The sequence below is a fragment of the Enhydra lutris genome, unplaced genomic scaffold, assembly GCF_002288905.1.
Source record: "Enhydra lutris kenyoni isolate GAN:26980312 unplaced genomic scaffold, ASM228890v2 scaffoldscaffold14, whole genome shotgun sequence".
Classification (NCBI taxonomy): Eukaryota; Metazoa; Chordata; class Mammalia; order Carnivora; family Mustelidae; genus Enhydra; species Enhydra lutris.
In genome coordinates, this window is record NW_019154098.1 from 6,527,890 (window position 1) to 6,540,424 (window position 12,535).

Consider the following 12,535-nt stretch of genomic DNA (forward strand, 5'->3'; position numbering starts at 1 on the left):
TCACAGTTCTGGAGGTCAGAAGTCCGTGATCAGGATTCTGGCTAATTTGGATTTTGGTGAAGACTCTTCCTGATTTCACAGTCTCCTTTTCCCTGTGTCCTCACCTGTGTGCAGTGGGGTAGACAGGAACACTCTCCCATGTCTCTTCTTCTAAAGACAATAATCCAGTCTGATCAGGACCCCATCCTTATGACCTCAAGTAACCCTGTTACTTCTCTATTACAGATAATAGTCACATGTCAGGGTAGGGCCTCAGCCTATGAATTTTGGCAGAACAACTTCATAACAGTAGTTAACTATTAAAAAAGGTAAAAGAGATGGGGTGCCTGGGTGGCTCAGTGGGTTAAAGCCTCTGCCTTTGGCTCGGGTCATGATCTCAGGGTCCTGGGATCGAGCCCCGCATCCAGCTCTCTGCTCAGCGGGGAGCCTGTTTCCCTCTCACTCTCTGCCTGCCTCTCTGCCTACTTGTGATCTCTCTGTCAAATAAATAAATAAAATATTTTTTAAAAAGGTAAAAGAGAATTCTAAGGTATAAAAAATTAATAACTACAGAGTATCCACTACACCCTAAGGTTGAGGGGGAAGTAGAGAAGAAAGAAGACCTGAAGCTCAGAGAATGAGGCCAAGCACAGCTGATAGACAGCACACAGCAGGATAGCATGGCCCGCACAGGAGCACACTGCCCATGGCTGGAGTGACAAAGCAGCTGGATACAGAGTATGCACCACTGGAAGGCCCCATCTGCTGACCCTCTAGAGCAGCCCACCACTGTGGCAAAGGCTGTCCGGTCCTTTCACATAGATGCCCTTGATGCTGCAGAGATAACAGAACACCACCTTCTCACCCTGGCCTAACCATGCCTCTGTAGAACCAGAACCTGCCGTTGTCAAACCTTACCATGTAGATACACCGTCTAAACCGTCACTGTGTGCGTTGCTGGCTGTGTTATTTACTGCTCCTCATTGCAGCACCATTAGATAACCTGGTACTAGATAATAATGTGAAATTTAACCTACAGTTTATCTGTATAAAATTGTAAGGGGAAGGAGAGAAAAAAGTAATTAATATGGAGACACAAATATATACACAAAACAAGCAAGGAGAAATAGGCTAATTGCCTTCAGTTGTTTCTGTAGTTGCCTGTGAAATCATAGTTGATAACTATGTCTTCCCTCTTTCCATGGCCTATTCCATATTTCCACTTAGACAGCAACTCGCTTGATTAAAGTCCCTCACTGGGAGAGTGCACCAAAACTTGAATTCTGAGGGGGTCTGATTGTCTTCGAGCCTTATCTTATTTTGGTCATTGCAGTTCTCCATTAACTTCTACTATTGGCAATGGAATATTAATCACCCAAGAATCCCCTGGATTCCACACATAGCTCTCGTCCTCGCTCAGCTACTCTGTTTCTTGTTGATAATTGGGATCAGTCACTCCATTCATTACAATAACACCTTCCCCTCTTTTTGACCACTTGGTTCAGTGGCATAAAGATCCCCAAATGGTCAGAGGTCAGTTTCAACCTTCCATTCATTGGGATCACTGTTGTGTCTTCTAATGGAAGTGCATCCCCTTTGGGAACTAGTGTCTCCAAGTCAGCGGGCTTCAAGTTGCCAGGATGGGAATAAGAAATTCTATGAGAGTGTTATTACATATAATAATGAGAGGAGCCACTCCAAATACACCTCTTTTTCAGTCAGACCTCTTTTAACTATAAGAAGAAAGCACCATAAAGTACTGATTGAATCTGTTTTCAAACACATACTGCACCCTGTAGTATAGAACTCAAACCTTTTAGAATACTATCTCTAAGCTGACACCATAACTCAGTCTTCAGTAAGCCAGCCCACAGACTCAAGAGGCATCACTTAAACAAGAATAAATCATGGTTCAAAGCTGATTAATCAAATCTAATTAGGTGGTTCACTAATTGATCCCAGAAGCTATCACTATTTGACCTCTGGTAAGAGGGCTCAATACATTCAAATTCCTCTGGAGACAAATGAATAGAAACTCCCATTGGTTTAAACCACATAATTCAATTAAGCCACTTAGTGAATTCAAGGGTTAGTCAAATCACTCAAGTGTATATTGGTTTTCAGGAAGAGATTGAACTAGAATTTATCTTTTCCTTGTCTTTTGATAAATACTGTCTAGATAGCAAAACCTTACATGCAGACTTCAAGAAATGATAACATAGAATAAGGTTGGTCACTATCTGCTTCAGAATACATTCCTTCTTAGGTTTTTCTTCCTTTCCTTCTCTTTCCTTCCCTCCCTCCCACCCTCCCTCCCTTCCTTCTTAATTCTCAAAATCCAACCAAACCAGATTCTTTGGTAACAGAACATGTCTGGATTAATCTAACAATGTAAGTAGGGATTAGAATCTATAATTATCTAACTTTATAAAATAAAAAGCTAAATGACAAATTGGCATAATACATAACAGACATGGGGTTAATATATTTGATATATAAAAATCATCTTGCCAATAAATGAGGAATCATAAACATACAGTAGCAACATATGTAAAAGGCACAAATATTCCACTGAAGAAAGAATACAGGGAAATAACCAACAAAAATATCGAAAATATATTCTTTTAAATTCTCATCAAAGAAATACAAATTAAAATATCTGAAAGACCACTGATGCCAAAAGGATAATTTACTTTCATCTGTTGATATATTAACAAATTACCATATATAAGGTCACCAATATTATACACCGATTCTGATGTCCCACACAAATTATGTGTGTGCATGTAAAGATATTTAAATTTTTGTGCATTATGAAGTAGATTAAAAGAGACACTACAGAATATAATAATGTTTTAGGAATTAAACTAAAAATTTATTTATTTATTTATTTATACACACACACACACACACACGCACACACACACACACGCACACACATATGTGCTAAAAAGACTACAGAAAGCTGGTAATGTTTGTTTTTGAATATTAGGATTATGGGTAATTTTTAACTTCTTCTATTTATTCAACCTCAATTTGTTATAATATTTTAAGTTGGTTATAACTTTTGGACCAAAAAAAGTTATCCTTTTTGTTAGAAGATTTAAAGAAAAAATGCCAATGATATAACACTGACAAACCCCTCTGGAATTCTACCCACGTTTCTCCCATTGGAGTGTTTTCACATTTTTCTTCCTTTACTCTCCAGTCTCCACTTGGTCCTCTACAAGGCCTTCGATGTTCTCCACAGGAGCTTCTGTATTTTAAAAAATGCAGTTTCAATATAACAACTATCCTATGACAAATTTCAACTACTCCTGCTCTCCTTCTGTCTTCCACTCTGATCCCGTAAAATCCACTTGGTCTCCCCATCACCCAGTGGAACATCAGACTAAATAACCAGAAGAAAAATAAAACTGAATGCCAAGGAGAAAAAAAAAAAAGATATATATTCAATTTACTCTTCTGACTCTATAGAGAGATATTGCACTCTGGTTCTAAAAGCAGAATTTGTATTAACAAGTAAATGCTACCTGCTTAAGTTTGGGTTCAATATAAATATTTTCTTCCATAAATCAGTTTCATTAACCTGGACTAAAGTGCCTCCAGATATTCAGGAGGAATATGTACTAGAATATAAATACAGTAAGGGTCTACTGGGCATTTAGGTTGTCTTATATGTATTCCTTACAACCATCTAGTAGGTTAGACCCCATCGGCATGTGCCAGCCCAGACTGGCACTCAAAATTGTGAAGGCATTCATTTAGGATCACTGAGTAAGTGGAATAGTCAGGATTTTATGGGGTCCTGAGACCTGGCTTCTTTTTCCCACTGTACAAATAATGTCACAAAACAGCTAAGCCCCAGCATGATCAGTGTGAAGCTTCTAAGGCAGAGGAAAGCAGTGTGACCCACACACAGACAACAAGTAAGAAAAAAATAGAGGAGGCTCAAGACTTCTACAGCAAGAATGACGAAGGTGGGAGGGACAGGGCAATGCCTCATGGAAGAGGATCTGAATCCCTAAGTCCCTCATGATAGCAGTCTGCTTGGGCTGCCATAACAGAATACCACCAACTGGGTAGTAGCTTAGACAATAGAAATGTGTTTTCTCACAGTTCTGGAGGCTGAGAGTCAAAGATCAAGGAGTCTGTGGAGTTGGTTTCTTCTGAGGCCTCTCTCTTTGGCTTATTAATGTCCATTTTTTTCCATTGTGTCTCTCTATGGTCTTCTCTCTATATATGTCCATGTCCAAAAGTTCTCCTCTTATAAGACGCCAGTCCCATTTAATTAAGGTCTACGCAGATGCCTGCATTTTTACTTAATCACTCCCTTTAAAGACCCTGTCTCCCATATAGTCTCATTCTGAGGTCCTGGGGGCTGGGTACGAATTTGGGAGAACACAGTTCAGCCAATAACCCAGTCTATGTGGGAAAGCATGTACTACTTCCAATATCTCTCTTTTCTAAAGACATTTTCCACGACTTCATTCGCAGCACCTGATATTCAATGAGTCAGTCTCTCCTCTGAATAAACATTTAATTATGTGCTGCCTTTTGTATAGATCATTTCATTCTGTATCCTCAGTATTTGTTTCCAGTCTTTCCCATCAGAATTTCAATTCCTCGAGGATGTATCCAATGTGTTATCTTTATTACCTCGAAGAGTGCAAGTGCACACAAGAGCATTTAATGAAGAACTGTGGACCGAAGCAGTAAATAATGAATGAATTCATAGAGAAACAAATGAGAGCATGTTGAAAGAGTCCCAAGGAGACCATGAACCCCTCTCTGAATGCATGTCTTCCCACGTGGAGACAAGCCTTGGGAAGCTGAGTGGGCATCAGAATAAAGGATTAGCGTTAGTCAAGACTAAAAATTGAAAAGATAGGCCCCATGTGCTATGCACTACTCAAGGACAATGATCCTGTTTGTTTTATTTAAAAAGAATACCCAGAACCTAGTATTGGAAAATGACACAGGAAATATTTTTGCTTTTTGTTATTTTTTTGAATCAATAGATGAATGAGACAGTGGAATATTTAACAATCGAAGCAGAAGGAGAAACAGAGAAAGAGAAGGAACCATCGGAGAGGGAGAAACATTTGCTGGAAGGTAGCACCAAATTGCATCTGCCTCCAATAATCTGCATAAGATTTCTTCGTTGTTACCAAATTCTCTCAATAATTCTGATGTAAACCAAGGTCAGGGAGGCCTGCCTAACCTGCATCTCCTTTGCAAATGTTTACAAGGTGGATTGCTTAATTATCTGAAAGCCTGCCTTCCTCAACCACTTCGTTTTCTTCACAGGGACCTGTTCTGGCCTCCAGATGTCTGCAGCGAGCACATCGGAGGAGTCCCATGGCAACCTCCTTGGAGACGGCACAAGGGTTATTAATACAGCTTTGGAAATAACGGCTCTCAGACACTGTAACTCACATTACCGTGTAATATCCCTGCCGCTCACTGGGCTGATGGGAACGCAATGTACTCGCTCTGCTTTATTATAAAAGCATTAAAATGTACTCTGTTGCTTGATCGTGATGACACTTGCATCTGTTTGGAGGGGTTTTCGGTTGTTTTTGTGTGGAATTTAATCATATACTTTTTGAACTTTACCTTCTAGAAATGAGTCTGAGACATTTGGGGCTGGATCCAAGCAACACAAATCATACATATGTTATTTGGCAAGTTAGAGCCTCAGTCAAAGCTCCTTTCAGAATCAAGAAACTGGGATGCTTGGGTAACTCAGTGGGTTAAGCTCTGCCTTTGGGTCAGGTAATGGGTCTTGGGATAAAGCCCTGAGTCAGGCTCCCTGCTCAGCGGGGAGCCTGCTTCTCCCTTTCCTCCCTGCTCTTGCTCTCTCTCACTATCTTTGTCTCTCTCTTTCTCAAATAAATAAATAAAATTTTAAAAAACAAAAGAAAAAAAATCAATAGCTGTGTTTCATCCTGGTGCACCTACCATGCGCTAGATCACAGGGCAGTGTGTAGACCACGACGGTACAATCTCTCACCTAAGCCTCAAAACGACATTGTGAAGGGAAGGAAAATTTTGACTATCAGTTGAACAGGTGAGAAAACGGAGCCTCAGGAGGTTTTATCCATCACCTCAAATATATTAAACAAGCTTCTATTGTCTTTCTACTTCACGGTCTTGACTGAAGACAGCCCACAAGGTGACTAGGGCCTGCTGTTCCATGAATACTTGGGCTTTTCCCTCTATTTTAGTTTGTTAATGATTATATAATCATTATGAGATAAATAGTAATTTGTGAAGTCAGAGGCCAGAGAGAAATTAAGTTGTGGGGCTCGATTCCTTGGCCATTTTCATTGAACTCTAAAGATCTTTGGAAACCCACAACACCTTCTACGTTCTCTACGATCTCACCTTCTCTCCTCTCCTCCCACTCCCAACCACCCTGTAAATTTAGAAGTTAGTCAGACTTGGAAGCACGTTTACATTACATTCGACCCTCAGGGTTTCTTGAGATTGACAATGTGGATCAGACTCGTCCCGTACCATGTAACCGAAGCTGCGGAGACTCAGTGGACATTACGTGATCACTTACAAACACAAGGAGACAGATTCAATTTAGCAGTGGTCTCTCCTTTTTTGATTAAATATTCAGGAAATACCATCTGAATGCCTACATCTAACAGGTGATGCTCTAATCCAGGGGCTGGTGAATGTTTTTTGTAAAGAGGGAAATAAACACACCACCTGCGTCACAGTGTGACCACCATTGCAGCATAGAAGCCCCTACTGGTGACCTGTGAAAGGATGAGGATGGCTTTGTGAATGACAAGCAAGGAAACGAAAAGGAAAGCTTTATCCTCGCACACTGACATTTTAAATGTTACGCAATGTTCACGTGCCACTAAGCATTGTTCTTTTGAATTAGTATTCCAACCACTTAAAATATAAAAACAACTTTTAATTCACAGGTCACCCCAAAACATGTGGTGGACCAGATTTGGCTCAGAAGCTGCATTGTGCTGATTCCTGCTCTAAACCCTAGAGATTCAATGCCTGATAGATCAGAACAGCAGCTCCTTGCCCTTTTGGAGATTACATTCTACTGGCAGTAAGGGAATTAGGGAAAAGTAGATCAAACGTAGAGAATGTTCAGCAAGATAGGAACAGGCTAGAACCCAAGCAGAGAATGGTGAGCAGGCAGATTCGTCGGTGAGTGTATTTGCACACGACCCTAAGTGTGTGCTTACTTCTGGTGGTGGTTGTGTGGGGTTAGTAGGCTGGTAGTGGGACGAGATTACTGAAGGATTCAAGAATGAGGCTGCCTAGCATACAACTGCAAGTTTTCTTCATTCCTGTGCTTTGTTGTGCTTGGCTGTTCTTAAACAACCTTCTGTTACTGTGAATTATTGTAAAGTCTACTCAGCACAATGGGCTGTGATGAGTAGTGTTTTGTGAAATTGAAGGCAAAGGGATGGTGTTCCACATTTAGGTCAAAACACAGCAGCCTAGAAATGGGAGGAGCCACCTGAAGCCAGCTTCATGGGAGAATTTAGTGGAAGCTGAAAATTAGTGCCAGATGAATCCAGGAATAGTTTCCTCCCAACCCTCACCAAAGAAAGAATCCCTGCAGATATCAGGAGGGTAAAGGAGAGTCCTATGAAATGTTAAAAGTAGTGAATTTCCTATAAGTCTTGAATGTTAGAACACATGGCTGCTAATAGCTGGTCTGCATATTCTTATTTGATCTTTTGAAAATCCAGTGAGGTATCTGGGACAGATGTCTCCTTTGTACATTATAGATGATTCTTTTGCTCTTGCTTTGGGACTCAAATATGATAATGATCGTGATTATCCTATATAGTATACATTATATATAATAATATATAATTTTATTATATTCCATTGGAATATAAGCTCCATGAAAAAGTTTTTTTTTTCTATTTTATTCTCTACTGGATCTCTAATGCCTGAAAGAGTGCCCAACACATCAAAAACACCCGTGTTAATGAATAAGCAAATGAATAAATGAACAAAAGAAACACTAATAGAATAAGTGGGGACCCAGGTAATAATTCCTTCTAACTATTGATTTTTTGAGTTGAAATGAGGGAAACATTCAGGCTTGGGAAGGGTTTAATAAACTAGAAGACCTAGAGATATTATATGTCAGCTAATTAAACATAATAAAAAAAGATAAAAACACAATGGAAAAAAAAAAACAAAAAACTAGAAGACCCGAGTGAATGTTCTCCATGGGGCTTCTTCTGTGCCCAAGAAGATCAGCTTGTGGTTTTGTAGAGATGATGCTTTCTAAAGAAGCTCTGTGTCTTCCCATGGGGACATGGCTCCACCACTGAATTACAGCCTTAGTAACTGCAGCCATTGACTTTCTAATAAGTCCCTGGTAAAAGTACATGTATCTCACAAAATTGTTGGAAATTTCAAGACTTGGTTATGATTTCTGCATCCCCTTCTCAGCAAACCAATTGATTTCTCTGCTCTGCATCATAGTGATCCTTTAGGTTGTGGGAAGTAAGAGGAAATAAATAAGGCACTGTTCTATTTCACCCCTTTGTTCACCTAGATAAAGGCAGGGAATAACCAGAGTCCTTTCTCAAAGTTTGTATTTATCTCTTATCCCACTATAGACTCATTGATGGCAGGAGCCACATTATTTCTTTTGTATCTCAGGATTTCATGCAAAGCCTGTCGCAGGTCCACCATCAACAAAGTATCGATTAGAATTTAATTAGTAACTTTCTCGTACATGATAAAACTATACAATTGGCTTGATCATGAAATTCTAAATGTGATATGTCCACTTTGAAGAATCTCCTGGTTCCAAACTTTTAATTGACACACCACTAATATCTGGTATCAACAGTAAAGCTTTAAATTTTTTTAAAGATTATTTATTTAAGAAAAGAGAGTATGAGCAGGGGCAGAGAGAGAGGGAGAAGCAGACTTCTCACTGAGCAGCCAACCTGATGCTGGGCTTGATTCCAGAACCCTGGGATCATGACCTGAGCCGAAGGCAGATGCTTCGCCAACTGAGAGCCACCCAGGTGTCCCAAGTCTTCTAATTTTTATAGAACTGATCATTTTAAATGCTCCATTTTTTTCTAATAGAGCTGAAATACATGTGTGGATATAATTATTTTTTGCATTCAACAGATACTTAATAAGAGCCTCTATGTGACAGGTACTGAACAGAGACTGGGTCTAGTGGTGAACATCTGGTCTCTGCTCTTGAAGACATTCTAGCCCAGGGATGCAGACAGAAAGTATGAAATGGACTACGAAAATAAGTATCTTAATACAGATTTTGGTAAGTGAAGAAAAAAAAACAGACTTCTCTCTGTAGAATCTATAGAGTATAATATACAGCAAGTGGAAAATGGCTAGAGGAATCTCAGGAAATCTCATTTAAGCTAAGGCTGGAGACGTCAGTAAGAATGGTTACGTGACTTACTTCACTGCATCATGAGGTCAAAGCGGAAAAAGCACCTACGCTGAGGACTGAAGACTGTGAGTTCAGTTCAGCCTCCTTTGTCTTCAACGCATCCTCAGGTGTGTTGGACCTCACTTGCTTGATTGCTAGAGTAAAGCTCACACGTATTCTTTCTGTGCCTTGATTTGCTCATTCTGTGAAATGGGAATAATTATAGTAACTAATTCTTTTATTTTTAATAAGGATTAAAGGAGTTAACACATGTCAAAGCACTTAGAACTCTATCAAGATTATTTTAAGTGCCCAATAAATATTAGACATTATTGCTATTGTTATTTTTATTAGTGAATATCAATCATCCATATGTCTTTCATACCTTGATTAAATTTGCACTGAAATTGAGGACATCATGTCTTTTTCAGATGGCTGAGAAAAAAAAATAATGAATTAATTTATACTTAGGATGCTTAGTTGGACCTTTTGTTTTTAGAGGGTCTGTAAATACTCTTTATTTCTTTAGAGTTGTTATTTAAGTTCCAGTGAATTAACTATGGTGTAATATTAATTTCAAGCGTACAACATAGTGATTCAATATTTCTGTACAACACCTGATGTTCATCACAACCCGTGGTCTCCTTCATCTCCATCACCTACTTCCCCCATCCCCTGCCACCTCCCCACTGATAACAACCAATTTGTTCTCTAGAGTTAAGAGTCTATTTCTTGGTTTGCCTCTCTCTCTCTCTTTTTTTTCTTTGCTTGTTTGTTTTGCTTTTTAAATTCCACATAAGATTGAAATCATATGATATTTGTCTTTCTCTATTCTGCTTAGCGTCATACAGTCTGGCTGTGTCTGTGTCATTGCAGATGGACCATTTCTCTCCTGATGGTGCTGTCTGATTTCTCTGTCCCGTGCTAAGAGTCAGAGCAAGGGCTCAGGGGGTGGTGAGGACCAGGGAATTATGGTATGTTGAGCAGAACAGTCTGTCCTTAGTCGGCTGCATTATCACACATACGCTGGGAGAAGATCTCCAGGCAAGATACGGAACCACATGGAAATTGGAGAGTTGTGAACAGAACAAAAATTAAAAATGAAAATAACTCGAAAGTGATCCCCAGGGTGAGTCACTGAAAGTCATTTACTGTGTACCCACTGAAATGTGAAAAACTCCAGAAGAAGTTGGATGATGATCTTGGGGAATAAATAGAAATTAGGTAGACAAAGTAGAAAGAACAGTTGGAGAAAACAGAGGTATGCTGCAGCCCATAGATAAACCCCGAAGAGGAACAAGACAGGGCAACTTCAGAGAACTAAAGATAGCGAGAGATGTCTGGAGCGTGTGATACAAAGAAAAGCAAGAGACAGATGAGGGTAGAGAGGCAGTCGGGGTTAGATAATGAGGGTCATTGTGTGTTATGTAAGGATCCTATTAGGTCAAATACTATAAAAGCACCCTGTTGAGAATTTTATCATCAGCTGGCTCTCAGAGTGACTAGCAGCTCCTCATTCGAATGGACAGGAAGCATTAAAGACAGTAGAATTGTATTTTTGCCTGTCTCCTAGGAGATAACTATGGAGCAGCTAATAGAAATAGTGACATCACTGAAACACCACAATGTGAACACACACACACACACACACACACACACACACACAGGCACGCATGTGCACACTCGGTCGCAACAGACTGATTATCCATAAAATGATATCTCTAACAATGGCCACAAAACACAGGGAATTAGTTAATTAGAACACAGTTCCCTGGATGTTCAGGGTTTCAGCTTTCACATTTGCATCTTTCAAAGGTGTAATTATGCCAGATAATACACCCTGTCCTGGAGTTTTTACATAAACACTGTGGTCTGGTTCAGAGTTATCTCTACTGCATGCAGCAGCTGTTGGGAGAAAAATACACACTATTAAAAGCAGTTTGAATTAGATGTGGTCTACTTGCTTAAAATATACAATGCCTAGTCACTTATCAAGCAGAGGAGTGAGTTACTATTCATTTATTATGCAAAATGTGTGCCTGGATAAGGTGTACAAATTAAGTGGCCCGGACAGGAGCATGTTACCAATTCTGCAAGAAGCCTAATAGCAAACTCCCTTTAAATATACACTGCAATTTCAGGTCAAGTCTTTATTCATAGGTACATGGACAGAAACACATACTGAAGGTCTGGACCAGGCAATGAAGCAATGGGAATTTCTTCCCTGTTTTCACAATGCTCTTTTTTTTTTTTTAAAGATTTTATTTATTTATTTGACAGACAGAGATCACAAGTAGGCAGAGAGGCAGGCAGAGAGAGAGAGAAGGGGAAGCAGGCTCCCCGCTGCCCAGAGAGCCCGATGCGGGGCTCGATCCCAGGACCCTGGGATCATGACCTAAGTTGAAGGCAGAGGCTTTAACCCACTGAGCCACCCAGGCGCCCCTCACAATGCTCTTTTAATTTCACTGTGTGATCACAGACATTGCTCTTTCACTGAGGGCTCTTTAGAATAAGAAATAGACCATATTTTTAAGCCTGTTCCGTTAAGGTTCAATCAGGGAAACAGAAGCAGGTTATGTATTATGGAATAAGGACTTTATAGCAGGAATTAGATCTTACACAATTACAGAAGTTGGGAAAGTAACATTCTGAAAAGGGTCAGGAAAGAGTCACAGACAGTCCTGACAAGGGTGCATGGACCACACCTTCCAGGAAGCTGGGCACCCACAGCTGGTCGGGGGGTAGCCCTGAAGGGCAGAGAGAAGTCAATGGATGGCTGTTAGTCTTTCTGGTACCTGTGAACTTCAGCTCAGCATCTGGCAGTGGTCCTGGAGCTGCTACTGACCAGCAGGGTGGACGAGAGGAAGGATTGCTGGCTGGGAGGCAGGGAGAAGCAAGGATATTTGCCTCTTGTTTTTTCTAAACAACCATCACCTTCAGGTGTTTTTTTTTTTTTAATTAATAGTGTTTATTTATTAGAGTTTTAGGTTTACAGAGAAAAGAGCTAAAAACACAGAGAGTTTGCACATATTCTCCTTTCCCCACAGTTTCCTCTAGCATTGGTACGTTGCATAGGGTGGGACATTTGATGATTGGTGAACCAGTATTGAGAATTACTAACTAATGTCTGTGCTT